The 17,266-nt window shown below is 55.8% G+C and overlaps 1 protein-coding gene across 2 annotated transcripts in view; it reads left to right on the forward strand.

Moving 5' to 3' along the window:
• The window catches only part of FAM53B (family with sequence similarity 53 member B), a 75,042-nt gene that overhangs the window by 34,354 nt on the left and 23,422 nt on the right, over positions 1–17,266 (forward strand). The window lies entirely within an intron of this gene.

A 17,266-nucleotide genomic window follows, 5' to 3' on the forward strand; every position in this document is an offset into this window, starting at 1 on the left:
ATCCGGGCCTTCTTTCCTTGCCAGGCCTTTCAGAGTCGGCATGTCACGTACCCCATGGGGGGGGCAGGTCCCACCCGGGACTCTCTTGTGTCCAGTCCTGAGGCCACTCTGAGTGCGTGTGCTCTATGCAAATGCACGCTGCCTTTGTCCCTCTGGTAATTGGTGTGCATTTTTGAAAAAGGCTCAGTCCACCTGGAGAACGTCCAGCAATCTCACTTTAATCTGGAACCGTCTTGGACAAGAAAGTTTTCTGAGGTTTGATGGCAGATAAACCTGGGAACAGAATCAAGAAGGGGGGCTGGCAGAAGAAAGACCCTTTTTTTGTGAGGGACGGGCCTGCTCAGTAGAGACCAGCCAGAGGGGGCAGCGCCTGCCTGCCAGTGGCTGTGTGTTTAGGGAGAGCGTTTGAGCAGATGTGAGCCGATTGGGCAGCAGTAACTGGCAAGAAAAAGGTCTAATCTGAAATGGTGCGAGGTTAATTGTCAATCGGTGGACACCCCAGAGCCTCCACCGCTGTCACGTGGGGAAAATGGTAAGCACTCAGGGTGCTGGCGTCCGTCACAAGCCTCGGGTGGCAGGTCCCCCAGGGGAGGAGTCTGGGCCCCAGGCCTGATGGGCTGGGCATGGAGGCTCGGTGGGCTGCTCGCCGGCGGGCGGCCCTGGGCCAGTCACCACACCTCTAGGGCCTCGGCATGCTCCTCCATGTGCTGTGGAGGTTGAGCCTTTCCTCAGGGAGGCCCCGTGTGCCCACCATCGAGGAGGAGGTGGGGCAGGAGGCCCACTGGTTCCCCAGGCTGGGCTAACTCCCCCAGGGGACCAGCACAGGGACGGGCCACCCCGGGAGGCCTGAGTGAGGGAGCCTTTGGGTGTGTGTGGGCTGCTCTGTTGTGAAACCGGGGATTCCCGTGCTCACTCCTCCGCCCCACTCATGGGACAGGCCACCAGGGAGGCCCATCGGGGGTTGCTGTGTCTCCAGCATTCTGCCTCTGTCCCCTGGGGCCTGTTTCCTGAGTTCCTGTACCCGTGAACCCTCACTCACTCTGATGTTACTGGGGCATGGCCAGGGCAGGGCTGGGGGAGGCGGGTAGCCATCAGTGGGTAGGGGTAGGAAGGTGAGGACATCATGGGGTTCCAGTGGTGATGCTGAGAAGGTAGGCTTTGCAGGGCATTAGGCTCCGGCCACTTCTCCTTGCTTGCCATCTTGCTTTTTGATGCCTGGCTGTGCATTGTCACCCCACATCACCCGAGTTGTGCCATCTGAGCCAAGCTCGGTAGGGCTGACCAGCTCCAGGCCCTGTCAACAGGGAGCTCCCAGGGGCTGGGTCCACCCACACACCCACCAGCACTCCGGCAGTGAACATGAGCCCAAGGTTCCAGAGCACTCCTGTCTTTGGGTCTTGGCAACCTCCTAACCACAGTTTTCCTGGAAAACTGCATTTGTGGCTCTTGTTTTCCCCTCCCAGCCAGGAGGGATTTGCAGGAATGCTGGGCCTGCAGCTCCGTCAGCCTGGGAACTTTAGGAACATGGCCCCGCCTGCCAGGGGAACCTTCTGGGCCCTCAGACACCAGGCAGCTAATGGTCCTGTAGGCTGGTTCAATTCAGTGTGCACTGACAGCACCAGCTGTGTCCAAGGTCCTGGCCAGGGACCAGGGAGACCAGCACACAGAAGGCCCCGTCCGTGCCTCCAGGGAGGTGCCAGGCTACGGGAAAGGGCAATGGGGTGGGCAGGTCAAGGCAGAGTGAGATGGGGTACTCATGTCCCCTGAGGACTGGATTCACGTTCTGGAGTTGTCCTTCTCCCAGCCCCCATGTCCTGAGCTGGATGTGGGCCCCGTGGGCACTGGGATGCAGCCGTAGACAGGCAGCCTGACCTGGAGGTCACAGCATCAGTGCTCTACTGCCACAAACACAGCAAGAGCTGCCCCACTGGGCCGGGGGCACACGCAGAGTGTCCGCTCGGTGTTCAGCACACGTGCAGGAAGGTTGGAGGGAGCCAGTGGTCAGGACCATGGGGCCCATCGTGTGTGGGGCCCGGCTCCAGCCCCTTTAGCAGGCGAGTGAACGTGCTCTCCCACCAGAAGGGCCTGTGCAGGCCCCGGTCCAGCACCTCAGCCACTGCCCGGCTCTGCCGCGGCCGCAGTGGGTGGGTGGGTGGTCTGAGATGAGGGACCAGCCTGTGCGGCTGGAGTTATGGCTGGGGCAGGGCGTGGGGGTCCCTGAGGACAGCCCAGATCTGTGCTTTTGCAGCCCAGTGCCCTACCCCCCGGCATCCAGCTTTCTGGAGGTGAGGAGAGCACCGGGACGTCCCAAGTGCTGGGCCACCACGTCGGGGTTCAGCCCCCCAGGCCGCCTCTGCTGGGGCTCTGCCCAGCTTCCCACGGCTGCAGCCCAGCCCGCGGGAGGATCCCGGGGCCTTGTCTTCCTCCTGAGTCCCTTCTCCGCCCCTCTGTGCAGGGGAGGGAGTGCTAGGTGGGAGCCACGCTGGGAAGAGCAGGCTCTGGGGAGCCGCCGCTGAGGCCTGGGACCCTGCGTCTATTGAGTTCTGTTTGGGACCTGGTTCTCGGCCTTGAACTTCCCTGTGAGTGCTCCTCTGAGGCACCCGGGGGCTCCCAATTCGGGTGACATCTGTGCCGTCCAGGAGTGATGACAGCCTGCCGCTTCAGACCGTCTAGATTAGGGTCAGCAAGCCACAGCCTGTGGGCCAGGTCCGCACGTGTCTTGTCTTTGTAAATAAAGTTTTATTGTGATGCAGTGAGACCCGTTTTGTTTACATACTGCCTGTGGCTGCCGTCAGAGTGCATGTGGCCCTTGCAGCCTAAAACGTTCACTACCTGCTCCTTCAAGAGAAGCTTGCCAGCCCCTGATCTAGAGGGTCCCAGGCCTCAGTTTACCCATCTGCGAAGTGACTGGTGCCTGCTCGGCATTTCTCACTGAAGCCAGGCCTGGAGAGGCCCAGGGCCGTGGTCCTGTGGTCAGAGTGGGGCGGTAGTGTGGCGTGCCCACGTGCTGGCCTGAGGCTCTGGCGAGCCAAGCTTGGGCCTGTGTGGGCCCCTCCTGTGCTCCCCGGGTGCCGAGTCATACTGCAGTGCCACTGGGGGGAGTCTGGGCTGCAGAGAAGGAGCCCCCGGCACCTGGGAGTTCTGGCTACCTGGGGCCCCCGTGTCAGGGCAGGTTGGATGTTCGACATATCCCATGACACAGAAGCCTGATAAGTTTTGGATGGGAACCATGTTCTCAGAGTGGCTTAGCTCTGGAAATGGCTACTGGAATATACTCGTCCAGTCCCACTGGCCCCGTCTTCCTCAGGCTGCCCTCTCTAACTGCCATGCTGGAGAAAGCCAGGCTAGAGTGGGTAGTATCTGTGTCCCCGTGCTTTCTCTCACTGCCTGTTTCCTCCCGTCCTCCAAACAGTTTTAGGGATCTTTTGGCTCAGTGCAGTGGAACAAAACCCCAACCCAAACAGCAAGGGCAGCCTGGAGGTTCTGTTCATTCGTGACAAACTTCTGCGACGTTCGCCCTGGCCGAGACCCAGGCGTCTCTCTGCCGACCCGCTGTGCTCTGGCCCCCAAGCGGAACAACCAGCTCAGGCGTTGCTGGAGGAGATTAACTTTGTGGTAACAGAAGCACAGCCTGGAGAGGTAGTTCTGGAGCAGCTTTGTGAAAATGATGGAGTGGGTGTTCAGCTCAGACGTGTGACAGCCTCCAGTGGCCATGGTTTCTGTCCCACACTCCATCTCAGACTCGGTCAGCAGCCACTGGCCGGGCGCAGGGCTCGGGCTGTCTCTGCAGTGGGCAGCCCAGAGCCAGGGGCTGTTGGCCTGGGCTGGAGCAACTCAGGACCCGGGCATGTGGTCTGGGGTGGACCAAGAACCACTTCCACCTCTGTACAGGCCCAGTCTTGAAGCAGGAGGTGATAAAATGAGGAGCCAGGAGAGGACCGTCCTCCTTCCAGGTAAAGCCATGCCCCTGTGAGTCCTCTCACCCTGCCACGGCCTGCTGGGCAGCCGAATAGCAGGCACTCTTGGGGGCATAATTCAGGAGTATCTGCAGCTGAGGAACAGGAAGACTGGTGGCGGGGGAGAGGGGCTTGATTTTCCAAAGAGGCATTTAGCTGTGAAGGCTTTACAGTCTCCGAATCCTATAAATGTAGGCTGGGGGACGGAGGGTGCATGATGGACCCCACCCGGGGTGATGTCAGGTGAGCATGAATGGGATGGGGGTGAAATGAGGCATGTGCTAAATGGAGGCCCTAGGGGCATTTCCGGGCGCCCGATGGAAGACTGGGCGACTAGAACAAAATCATGAGCGCTCATGTAGCCCCTGCCAGGTGGGCTGGGCCCTGCGCTGAACACTGTCTGTGCCTCAGCCTGTGGAGACAAATGCTGTTGTCGGCAGGCGCGGCTGCGGTGGGGATGGAAGCATAAAGACTAATCCAGCCCTTCCTGGAGGTCAGAGAGCAGGTCAGTGGTGGGGAGGGACGGGACTCTGGGCAGTGTGGCCACAGAGACTGGGAGACAGCCCGGGAGGGAGGGGTCTTAGGGCCCTGAAGGCTGGAGCAGATCCCATAGGAGGAGATGAGAGAGAAGGACAACAGGTACATGGGTGCAGGTGGGGAGCATGGCCAGGAGCCCTGGCGTCCTCTGGCTGCGCCTTGGGCCTGCTCTGGGTGGCCGGGCTGAAGTAAGGCCTGTTGGTCAAAGAGCCTGGCATGTTCCTCAGAACTGGGCCCTTACCTGCCTCTGCCCTCCACCTGGGCACCTGCATTTGTGCCTCCCAAGGGGGCTTTGTGGGCACACATTCTGCAGGACCCACGCAGATGCTTCCTGAAGGTCAAACCCAACTCAGCGTGTCTCCCTAGGGTGCCACTGCTCTCAGCCCTGGCTGTGCGTGTGTTTCCCCGCATGGCTGAGCCCAGCCCTTGGCAGAGCACCCTCCGAGGAGCACCACTGGGCGTGTTACCAGGGCTGGGTGTGTGGCAGTGGGACCCCGTGGCCTAGGACCTCACAGAGGGGCCCAGTGCTTTGGTCCTGAAACCTCCCAAGTGGAGTGGCGTACGGCAGGACAGGAAGTGGCACGGATTCCACATTTGCCAGATAGGATCCCGATCCCACACACACACCATTTTCTCCGGTTTATTATTTCGTGAAGCCCTGTCTGTGGGTAGCTTCTGGCCCCCTACCCCGTGGTGCACTGTCTGCTGGGGTGAAGGCAGATCCAACATGGTTCTTTGTGGGGTTCCGCAGTCCCTGTAGTCTCTGTGGTTTGGGTGACCCACACATCATCACAGCTGCTTTCGGAGGCCAAGTAGGAAAAGGGGCAAATTGAAAAGAACCTTTGGGTTGGCCTGGAGGCTGTGGAGCAGGCTGGCCGAGGGCAGGGCCTTTGGGAGCAGGCAGAGCTGTGTGCGGCTCTTGCTGTGGGACCTTGAGCACGTTGTTAATTTCCCCGAGCCTCAGTTTCCTCTTCTGTAAAATGGACACAGTAATTGGCGATAACAAAGTTATATGAGATCATGTTTATCTCACTCTCCAGGGATATAATGGTGCATGACAAACGCTTAATTCATGGTACGTGGCAGTATTTTGGTTGGAATAAGTGGTTACTCCAAAGTAGATTCCAGATTCATTGACAATTTTTTTTATTACATAATTAGTTCATACGTGTAAAAAATTTTTAATAGTTCTGGAATGTAAAAACACAGAAAGCAAAATTCCTCTGAAATCTCACCTTCCCCCAGCAATAACCATTGTTGAATGTTTGGTGTAGATCCTTGCAGTCCTTTTTCTGAAAACTATCGTGCTGAAAAAGAGACTCTTTGCTGTCCCTTCTAGCCCTAGGAGCCTATGGTTGATTCCACAGCCCTCAGATAATAGGTTCTAAACATTAAGTCACTTTATTCTGTCTGTGGTGATACAAGAAATAAGAGTTTTGCTCCCTAAAAGGCAAAAATATTAATTGTTATGTTTCTATTATTAGAACAGAAGATACATGAGTTTAGTTCGGGATTCTCATCCTATCCAATAAGAAAAGCAGGAAGTGTTTTTAAAAAAAGTTTCCACAAAATTCCTGGCCCTCTGCAAAATAGAATGAATTCTTTTTTTTTTTTTAATCTTTTTTTTTTTTGTAGAATATAACATATATACATAGAAGTGATTACTTTCCAAATACAATTTAACAAGTAGTTAGCAAATTTCAAAGAATGTTATGGGTTACAGTGCCACAGTATCAGTTACTTCCTTTTTGTGAAACATAGCATATATACAAAAAGATAATATCTTAAAAAGTATGATTTAACAGGAAGTTATATAGGAAATTTCCAAAAGTGTTATGAGTTACAGCACCATAGTTTCAGTTATTTCTTTATTGTGAAATATAGTGTAGGTACAAAAAGGTGATAACTTTCAAATTACAATTTAAGGATTAGCTATAGAACAAATTTCAAAGGGTGCTACGGGTTACAGTTCCACCATTTCAGTTCTTTCCTTCTAGCTATTCTAATACCCTAGCAACTAAGGAAAAAAAAATAGAGATTCAGTATTCATAATCCCTTGTTAAATTCCATCTTGTCTGTTGCTATCCTTTCCTCTAGTTTAATCACTTTCCCAATCTTCAGGGATGTCTAGGCAGTGACCACCCTAACCTGTTCATGTAGAAAAGGGGTGTCGACTTTATGCAAAAAGGGGGCACATCTGGTTGATGTTCTTGAAGAAGCTGTTGCCTCTGGGTTTTGGGACTTAGCTGGCATAGGAGTTCTCTGCAGGATTTAAGTTTCTGAAGAATAAATTTAGTGAGTGAAACTTTTATAGAGTCTCAGATAGGGATCTAGGTATTCTTTAGGGTTTTCGGGACTACTGATGACTTGGGCTTATCATGTTGTGGTCATTTGGCATATCTAGGTGAAGTTTTCATAGGAGTAACCTCCAGGACAGCCTCTCAACTCTATTTGAAATCTCTTAGCTGCTGAAACCTTATTTTGTTGCCTTTCTTTTCCCCCTTTTGGTCAAAAAGGCATTCTCAGCCCTGGAATCTGTATCTCACATCACCAGTAAGACTTACTCCCTTGGGGGTCCTATCCCACATTCGGCGGGGGTGGTGGTGGTGGTGAATTTATTTGCAGAGTTGGGCTTAGAGAGAGAGGAAGTCCACATCTGAGCAACAAAAGAGGTTCTCTGGGTGTGACTCCTAGGCATAATTATAGGTGGGCTTAGTCTCCCCTTTACAACCAGAAGTTTCACCCCAGCAAGCCTCAATATCAAGGGCTTGACTTATAAAGTAGGGAGTCCCTAAGTTCACATAGTGTATGTTATATCCATGATAATTCATCCGTATCTCACATTATCATCACTCAGTTGTATAGTCCTCATCACTCTCCATTATAAACAATTCTCACGACCCCAAACACCCCATCACTCTTTGTCCAGCCCTTAGTTATTTGTCCCTGGTAGGATGAATTGTTTTAGGCTGTTTGGTCTAAGTTCTGGGGTGGGTGTGTTGATTCTCTGGTAACTTCAGTTTGTAATAAGGCCATGGCCCCTGTGCCGGTTTGAATGTATTGTGTCCCCCAAATGCCATTATCTTTGTGGTCTTGTGGGACAGACGTTTTGGTGCTGGTTAGATTTGCTTGGAATGTGCCCCACCCAGCTGTGGGTGGTGACTTTGGTGGGATACTCCTATGGAGGTGTGACCCCACCCATTCAGGGTGGGCCTTGATCAGTGGAGCCATATAAATGTGCTGACTCAAAGAGAAGGAACTCAGTGCAGCTGTGAGTGATGTTTTGAAGAGGAGCAAGCTTGCTAGAGAGGAACGTCCTGGGAGAAAGCCATTTTGAAACCAGAACTTTGGAGCAGACGCCAGCCACGTGCCTTCCCAGCTAACAGAGGTTTTCCGGACGCCATTGGCCATCCTCCAGTGAAGGTACCTGATTACTGATGTGTTACCTTGGACGTTTTGTGGCCTTAAGACTGTAACTGTGTAGTGAAATAAACCCCCATTTTATAAAAGCCTGTCCATCTCTGGTGTTTTGCATTCTGCAGCATTAGCAAACCAGAACAGCCCCTTTTACATCGAAGGGCACAACTCTTGTCAGCTTGGGGGACACATTCGCACACAACTTAACCAGCTGCCTTCAAGTCACCCCTTCCGTGGTCCACTCAGGAGCGGTGCGCCAGCCGAGGTTCAGGCGCCGAGCCGGCCTGGCTGTGGTGAGCGCTGCTTGGCCAGATGTTTCCAGGCTGTCCAAGAATAAGAGATGTTTCTGCTGTCAGCCCCATACCATGTTCTCCGGGCCGTGTCGACCGGGCAGCATCCAACTGTTGTTTTGGTTTGGTTTTTATAAGGCATTTGCCTGTGAATTTGGGAGACTAGTTCGACCAGTCAGGAATGGCCGAGGTGACCGGGAACGTCTGCGCCCCCCGACCCTGTGGCCATGCCCCCAGACCTGCTGTCCCTGGCACTCAGGTGGGGCACGCTGGTTTGTGAGGAGTCTGCTGTGCCCCTAAATGGCTGCAGGCAGGGTGCGCGCTTTAGTGGAGGATCCTGAAGGCTCCCAGGTTTCCTGTTTCCCTGGGCCCTCAGGCCTTGCCCCACACCAGTGGGTGGAAGCTGGGCTCCCTCCTCGGTCTCCATGAGGGACCCGCGTCCAGCTCTCTCCATCCAGTCCAGCGCGTCTTGCTGCTGTGTGCTGGGTGCTGCAGAGTGTGAACAATAGAAGCCAGCCCCAGCCCCGCTCTTTAGACGTGTCCTGTTCATTCTGGGAGCTGGTGCTGTTGGGTGCAAACCTACTGTGTGTGCAGCTCTCGGTGCTGGGACACAGTGGGGGAGCAAGACATATGAGTCCCACACTACGAAAGCTTCCTCCTAGTGTGGGCAGACAGACCATGAAGGAAGAGCCAAGAAGATGGCGTCAGGCAGCAGTAGATGCTACACAGGCAGCAGGCCTGTGTGATGGGGGGAGAGCGATGGCTGCCCGTGTGGGGCCGGGGTGCCCAAAGGGAGAGAACAGATCCTGGATGTTCCCTCGTGGCTGTTGAGCCCCACCCCAAGCCGGGACACTTGCTCCTGGCCCAGCCTTGGCCCGGCCCCTGGGTGGCCGAGGTCTGTCCCCTGGAAACAGGCTGCCTTCCTGAGTCCCCACTTCCCAGTGTCCGTGTGTCCTGCCGGTATTGGGTGGAGAAAGTCTACACCGGGAAATGCTTCCATGGGAAAAAGTGAGGGATGTGTGGGGTCCAAGCAGCTGCTCATTTTCCTGTTGGTGTTTGCAGGGCTCTGGCTTTGGGGCAGATCTGGATTCATCTGGAATCCTCTGAGCCTCAGGGTGGACTGCCTGCCGCTGAGGGGGTTCACCCTGGGGTCCTTGGGGGAGGTAGGAGGTGACGTCCTTAAGCTTCTTAGGCTTGTCCCCTGATCGTGGCAGGACATAATGGATGGATACCCACTGGCAGCAAAGTTACAAGTGAGTAGCGAGCCTGAGGCGGGGGAGGCTAGAAGGGGTTTGAAGCCCCATTCCGTGAGGCCCTCCACAAAATGGGACATCCAGAAGCCTGTGGCCTGGGTGCACTTTGGACTCACGTAGCCGGTTGCCATTTGGGGGCCTGTGGTTCATGCCTAAGTCTACGGTTGGTGAGCGATGGCTGTGTCTCTTGATGAGATCTTCCCAGTGACCTGGCCGGGTGCAGGCCGCAGACCTCAGACTGGCTGGTGAGGCAGGCAGGACTGGCCCCGGGAGCGGCTCCCCTGCAGACCCATGGGCTCCAGAGCTGGGAGAGCTGCTGGCAGCTGAAGGGCGAGAGGCCTCAGGGGGCTGAAGTATCTGCAACCTGGCCTGAGCATGGCGGGGGCCTGGGTATCACACGGGAGCCGAGGCAGCGGGTGTAGGAGGGAAAGCACGTCTGCACACGAGTGGAGTTGGCCTTCCTCCCTGCAGGCCTTTGGCTCCCGAACACTGGTGAGGTGTGCGGCCCAGCCCGGCACTGTGCAGGGTCCCTGGAGGAGACAGACCGAGGTGGATTCTGCCTCCCAGTGACTCAGCTCTGTTTGTTCTCCTCTGAATGGAAAATTAGCCATCACCACCCGCCGCCATCATCACGAGCAGACCTTTGGGGCACCAGAAGTCCCATCCCTGGGAACGCTCCTCCCTTCCCATCATCCCCAGCCTAGCAACAGAGGGGAAATGCCCTTTTCCGGAGCTTGTGTTCCATGGCGGTCCAGTTCTGGTCCCAGTGTTGGAGAGCTGCCACGCCCACGGCTCCGGACCCTTTGTTTCAAGGTCTTTTTGAGCACCTTCGTCCTGGTGAAGGGGACACACACACCCAGTGTGCGCCAGGCACAGTGCTAAGCTCGAGGTGTGCGTTTTCCTCACTTGATACGTATTTGCAGTTGTTTTCTTTGTAATGCTAGGAACCTTTTCCTTCAGGTTAGCTGCTGAGAGTCTCCAGAGCCACATTCTTTCCAAGTCTGGGGGCACGTGGCAGCCAGGTCGGCTTCTGGTGTCTAGTGGTTTTCAGCCCAGAAAGGGGGCTGAAGGTGCTGTGGCTGAGCTTCTAGAAGCCTGCCAGGTGGAACCCTACCCTTGTCCTTTGCCCGCTGAGTCCCCAGTGGGTGCCAGTCACTGTGAGACCAGGAGACCCAGCATTGCAGATCTCACCGTGGAGTGGGCCCCCCACACCTGCCCCACACCTTAGGGGTTACGGAGCACCTTCACGCACCTTGATTCGTTTGCTCCTCACAGACCCCCCTGAGGGGAACCCCCCCCTCTGAGTTGGACTCTGCTTGTCCACTCCTAGCTGGGGGACGTGAGGACCAGAGAGGTGGAGGGGCCTGCCCAGGGTCTTGGTTGGGAGGTGGTTGCAGAGCAGCGTTTGAACCCAGGCCAGGGTAGCTCCAAGGCCCCAGCCCTGCCCTGTACCAGTGAGACTCAGCCGGGCCTCTCTGCCCTGCAGAGCTTGCTTCCCACTGGGCCAGGCCCCCTAGGGACAGACCCAGAGCCTGCTCCCCTTGGCTGTGACAGAGCTCCTGGAAAGCAGAGGACAGACAGTGTGCCTGGCTGCCCAGGCCCCTGACAGCACCCAGCTCTGTAATGCCCCTGCCAACTCTGCCTCAGGCCCCCCAAGCAGGGCCTGCCTTGCCAGCCTCCACCATCCTTCAGCCATCTTGGCCAAGAGAAAGCCAGTTGCCTGGCCTCAGGCACAACGTTTTAGGAAATCTGGGAGGCATCATGCCTGCTGACCTTGGACTTGGGTCTTCATCAGAGAAGCTCCAGAGCCTGTGGGCTGCTCTCCAGGGAGCTTGAGTGGGGTCTCCAGGCAGTGAGAGGGGAGAGAAATCCTAACTCGAAATAGTTCTCAAAGAGCAGGTTCCTGCCGCATGTCTTCCAAGCACACGAGGGACAGGAAGATGGCCCTCAGGGCTCTTTTCAGCTGAGTTCTCTGCAGGGTTCTTGGTGATGCAGTTGACAACACTGCCCTGCCCCTGGGTGACATGGGTCCTGCCCTCAGAGCCTGGCAGCTGTATCTCCTCTGGCAGGGGCTCCTGGGCGCCCGGGGAGGCCTGTCCTTTTGGTGTGCAGCTTCTGGAGGTGTGGCGCCCACCCCACCCTGAACCTGTGCAGGCCTGGGCTGGAGGGAGGACAAGAGGTGCCCGTGTCCCCTGGGGACAAGCCTGAGAGTTTCAGCAGAACAGAGATGGTCTCTTCAGCAGCAGGAGCTAGATGGGCTTTTCTGCAGCTTTGCCGGCCAGTCCCCCGGGTTTCCCGTCTGCTCTCCATACTGGAGGAACTGGGCCCCAAGCTGGAAAGTCCACACAGCAGGGATGCCGGGGGCCAGGTCACCAGCAGCCTGTGACATGCTGGGACCAGACCAGGGAGGGAAGCTGCAGGCAGCTCTGTAATTGGGCCCAAGTTACTTGCTCTCCTCACCCCTGGGGCTGGCTGGGGATGTGCTGTGTGCACGATAAAACCTCACGTCGTCCTGAACACTATCATTATGGTTCAGACCTGCTGAGTAGAGACATTCGGACAATGGCTGACTCACCACCATTGCTGGACCTGGGCAGGGACAGCCTCGGGACAGCCTTGGGACACAAGTGGACGGGAGGGTGGGAAAGGAAGAATCTGGGGAGACGGTTCCAGCCTCAAAGGAGTGCTTGTTCTTATCAAACATGGATGAGGCCGCATCTTGCTGGGTGTGAAATTCCCCAGGCACGTGCTTTGGAAGGTGCTCCGGTTTGCTAAAGCTCCCATTATGAAAAATACCAGAAATGGATTGGCTTTTATAAAGGGTGTTTACTATGTTACAGATTTACAGTTCTAAGGTCGTAAAAGCATCTGAACTAAGGCATCAACAAGAAGATACCTTCATTGACGAAAGGCCAGTGGTGTCCAGAACACCTCTGTCAGCTTGGTAGGCATGTGGCTGGTGAATGCTTGTCCTTTATTCTGGGTTCTAGTTTCAAAATGGCTTTCTCCAAAATGTCTCTGGGCTTCTGTCTCTCTTAGCTTCTCTCTGTCAGCTCCTGTGCATCCTTGCTTGTTGTCCCAGGGTGTTTCTCTCTAAGCGTCTGGGGGTCCTCTCTTAGCTTCTCTGGTGCAAACTCTGGGCTTCATCTCTTAGCTTAGCATCTCCAAACATCTTTCTGTTTGAATCGCCAAGCATCTGGGTCTGTGTTGGCCCCTGAGCTCTCTTAAGTTCTCCAGTAAACTAATCAAGACGCACCCTGAGTGAGCAGGGTCACACCTCCGTGGAAATACAGTCAAAAGGTCTCCCCCACAGTTGGGTGGGTCACATCTCCAAGGAAACAACCGAATCAAAAGTTCCACCCATAATAAGTCTGTACCCACAAGATTGGATTAAAAGAACATGGCTTTTGTGGGGGGCATAATAGATTCAAACCAGCACCCAGGGGATCCCATGGACAGGAGCCTGCCTGTTGACTGTGTCCCCAGTGCGTCAGATGGTGCCTGGTGCCTGGGGTTGCTTTGTGGACGTGGGACAAATAAATGAACTGGTGAGCCCAGGTCCTTTGGGTTGAGAACAGCCCTCGGGCTTGGGTCATCCCCATGCTGGGGCTGGTTAACGTCCCAGGCTTGGTTGTGGGCAGCAGAAACCGCTTGGGGAGATTGTGCAGTTCCTGTCATGGGCCCACACTTGGGCAGCCTGGGCCAGGTGTGTGCCCATCTCATCCGTGCAGGGAGGTTCACACCAGGCAGGGTGTCACCGATGGTGTGCGAGTCGTTTCCCCAGGAGGTGGGGATGGGGAAACAGAGCCTGGACTGTGTGCTGGGGCTGAGAGGAGGCGGGAAAGTGGGGCACTCAGCCTGGAGCCCCTTGCTCCCCATTAGTGGCTTGTGCTTTTGTTCAGCAGCTGGCCTGCGCACAAGCCACTTTCCTGTTTCCTGTCCTTGGCAGCCCTCCTTGGTGCCATCCCAGGCCTGTCCCAGGTAGCATGGAGGCCACAGCAGGTCTGAGGACTCCAGGCAGCTCTGTCCTTCACGCCTTCCTCCTACACCTTCAGCGCTATGTAGAAATGGAACACTGGAGAGCCAAGTCAGGGTGCTCCGGCCTGGACTTGGCGGGCAGCGGAGCTCACCAGAGTTCCAAGGGAAGCAGGGAGGGGTCGTCTCTCCCCATCCCTACATGTTGCAGAGGCAGGAACTGAGGCTGGGCAGGATAAGGGATCTGCTGTCACGCTGAGCTGCAGCTGGCCTGCCCCACCCGCTGCACCCAGTGCCGCCGTCTTTGCCGCTGCAGGTTGGCTGGGGCCGCTTGGGGCAGGAAGTGGGGCGGGGTCCCCTCATGTCTGGTGCGGCTGAGCTGCGTGCTTGGAGCCCACACGTGGAGCTCCCCAGCGCCCCTGGTACCTGGCCCCAGGTCCTCCCAGTGGCCCTTTGTCGTCGTCATTCTTCCTTCTTTATTGTGGGAAGAGGTTTGCTTTCACTCCCATTGAGGTGAAATAAGGGAGGATTTAGTGTGGGAAACAAAAAGTCCACTTCTGGTTGAACCCTTTCCTTTCAGATAAAACCGTTTCTTAAATGACGGATAGCAAAGGGATGCCAACTTGATAGGGGGATTTGGGACATTTTGGCTGGGAAAATAGAGTCTAGAAGTTGGTCATCAGCAGAAGAAATGGTTTCTCACCTGGAACGAATCCCTTGGAGAGCATGAGGTGAGGAGAAATGGCACCTTAGGAACCCGGGTAGGGTTTGAATCTCAGCCTCACCACTTGCTGGCAAGGTAACCACTCTGAGACTTGGTTTCTTTACTTGTAAAATGGAGATCATAATACTTACCTCATAGGTAACCATCAGTGAAGTGGAGTTCAGATGAGCCAAAGAGCATAAAGCACTTAGCACATCTTTTCACACTCTGGGGCCCAGCAAAGGGTAGCTGCTGTTGCCTCACCACTGTCAGCACCACATCGTTATCACCACCACCACCACACCACCACCACCATCACCACCATCCCACCACCATCTCAACCACCACCCACCATCACCACCAACCTAGCATCATCATCATCATCATCATCATCACCACAGCACCATCATCACTACCCCCACCACCATCACCACCACCACCACCACCACCACCATCATCATCATCACCACAGCACCATCATCACTACCCCCACCACTCCACCACCACCACCATCACCACCATCACCACCATCATCATCATCATCATCACCACAGCACCATCATCACTACCCACACCACCATCATCACCACCACCACCACCACCATCACCACCACCACCACACCACCACCACCACCACCACCACCACCACCACCACCACCACCACCATCACCACCACCACCACCACCATCACCACCACCACCACCACACCATCACCACCATCACCACCATCATCATCATCATCATCACCACAGCACCATCATCACTACCCCCACCACCATCATCACCACCACCACCACCACCACCACCACCACCACCATCATCACCACAGCACCATCACTACCCCCACCACTCCACCACCACCACCACCACCACCACCACAGCACCATCATCACATCATCATCACCATCATCACCACAGCACCACATCACTACCCCCACCACATCCACCACATCACCATCCACCACCACCACCATCATGAATCATCATCACCCATCATCACCACAGCACCACACCATACCCCCACCACTCACCCACCACCCCACCACCACCACCACCACCATCATCATCATGCATCAGCACAATCATCACCACAGCACCATCATCACTACCCCCCACCACCACCACCCACCACACCACCACCACCACCACCACCACCACCATCATCATCATCATCATCACCACCGTCACCACCACCATCACCACCACCACCATCACCACCACCACCACCACCACCACCACCACCATCACCACCATCACCACCATCATCATCACCATCATCACCACAGCACCATCATCACTACCCCCACCACTCCACCACCACCACCGCCAGCAGCCCCCCATCCCCATCACTACCCCCACCACCACCATCACCACCATCATCATTACCACAGCACTATCATCACTACCGCCACTATCACCACCACCACCACCACCACCCCCACCACCACCACCACATCACCACTACCATCACCATCATCACCACAACACCATCACCATCACCCCCATTACCACCCCGCATCCCCATCATCACCTTCTTCTTCGTCTAGCATGGATTGTCCAACCAGAACATTTTAAAGACCTGCTCATGCCTGGCTCTCTGAATCACGTGAGAGACACCAGTCATCTGAGGGACGCTCCCATGTGCACCTCAAGAAGGCCCTTTCAAGAAGGCCCCTTTACCTGTGGTCTCCTCCAGCTGGTAGGAAGTTCTTCCTTGTAGGGGAAGGTCTGTCTCCTTATTGCCTACTCTGGAAGCAAGGCAGAGCCTCCAGTCTCTTACAGTGGTCTTATACTTAATTGTATTACTAAGAATAAAATATCTTGGCTCCATCAGGGAGAAAAGCCTTCTGTACTTGTCTCCAAATCATCTTGTTATGACTTTAACTCCTAACGCTATAAATATCTCAGTGGATGACTGAAGACCCCAGAGCACAGCGGGGCGGAGCCTAGCCTGGGTTTCGTGCCCAGCCCTGACCCTGGGCAAGTTACTTAAGTTCTCTGGGACTCAGTTTTCTCCTCTGAAAAATGGGGATCCACAGCTCCTGGGGGCGTCACGTGGGCTTTGTACAAACAGCATGGGCACAGTGCCTGGGACGTGTTGCACATTCAGCAAATGGTAGGTATGTCTGGGATCTGGAGGCATGGGGAGCAAGACGTGCACCCTTCCCAGTGTGTGCTCAGGGACCACAGACACCGTGGGACTGTGCTCTGGGCAGGTGGCCATCGGGTCACTGATCTGCCATCTTCCAGCCAGGCCCAGCTCCCGGCAGGCCTGTTGGCATGGCTGCGCGTGAGCAGACTGATGCTCAACCTGGAAGTCAGTTTATGGGGGGCATTGTCCAAAGCTATAGATCTGCTGGAATTTGGGCGAGACCCAGCCATATGCGACGGGGGAGAAGTATGGTGGGGAAACAGCTTCCGACTCATGGGGGACGGAGCTGGTGAGACAGGCTCTGCTCCTTCCTGCTGCTGCCTCGGATGCTCGGGCAGGTGTGCTGGCGCAGTGCCCTCCTGCCCTCGCCCCTCCTGGTTGGTCAGATGGGTGGTCAGGGGCCACACTGGGGCCTGGGAACCACGCAGGGCCCCTCCCAAGGTGGATTTGGCGTCCGGGCAGAAAACACCAGCACTCAGGATAATCAGGGCTGGCTCTCTTGCTCCCAGTTTTAAGGATGAAAAGACAGGCACAGAAGTTTCTAAATCTGGGAGCTCGAAGGGACCTCACTCCAGTCCTGTTACTGTGCATCAGGGAAACTGAGACCCAGAGAGGAGAAGCCCCTTAGTGAGTTGGTGACAGAGTGGTGACCAGACCCTGCTCTCCTCTGTCCCTCCCACCTGCTCCCCTGTCCCCTCCCACCTGTCCTCCATCCCTCCCACCTGCTCCCCATCCTCTCCCACCTGTCCTCCGTCCGTTCCACCTGCTCCCCTGTCCCCTCCCACCTGTCCTCCGTCCGTTCCACCTGCTCCCCATCCCCTCCCACCTGTCCTCCGTCCCTCCCGCCTGCTCCCCATCCTCTCCCACCTGTCCTCCGTCCCTCCCACCTGCTCCCCTGTCCCCTCCCACCTGCTCCCCATCCCCTCCCACCTGTCCTCCCTCCCTCCCGCCTGCTCCCCATCCCCTCCCACCTGTCCTCCGTC

Source organism: Choloepus didactylus, chromosome 15 (assembly GCF_015220235.1).
Source record: "Choloepus didactylus isolate mChoDid1 chromosome 15, mChoDid1.pri, whole genome shotgun sequence".
NCBI classification, from domain to species: Eukaryota; Metazoa; Chordata; class Mammalia; order Pilosa; family Megalonychidae; genus Choloepus; species Choloepus didactylus.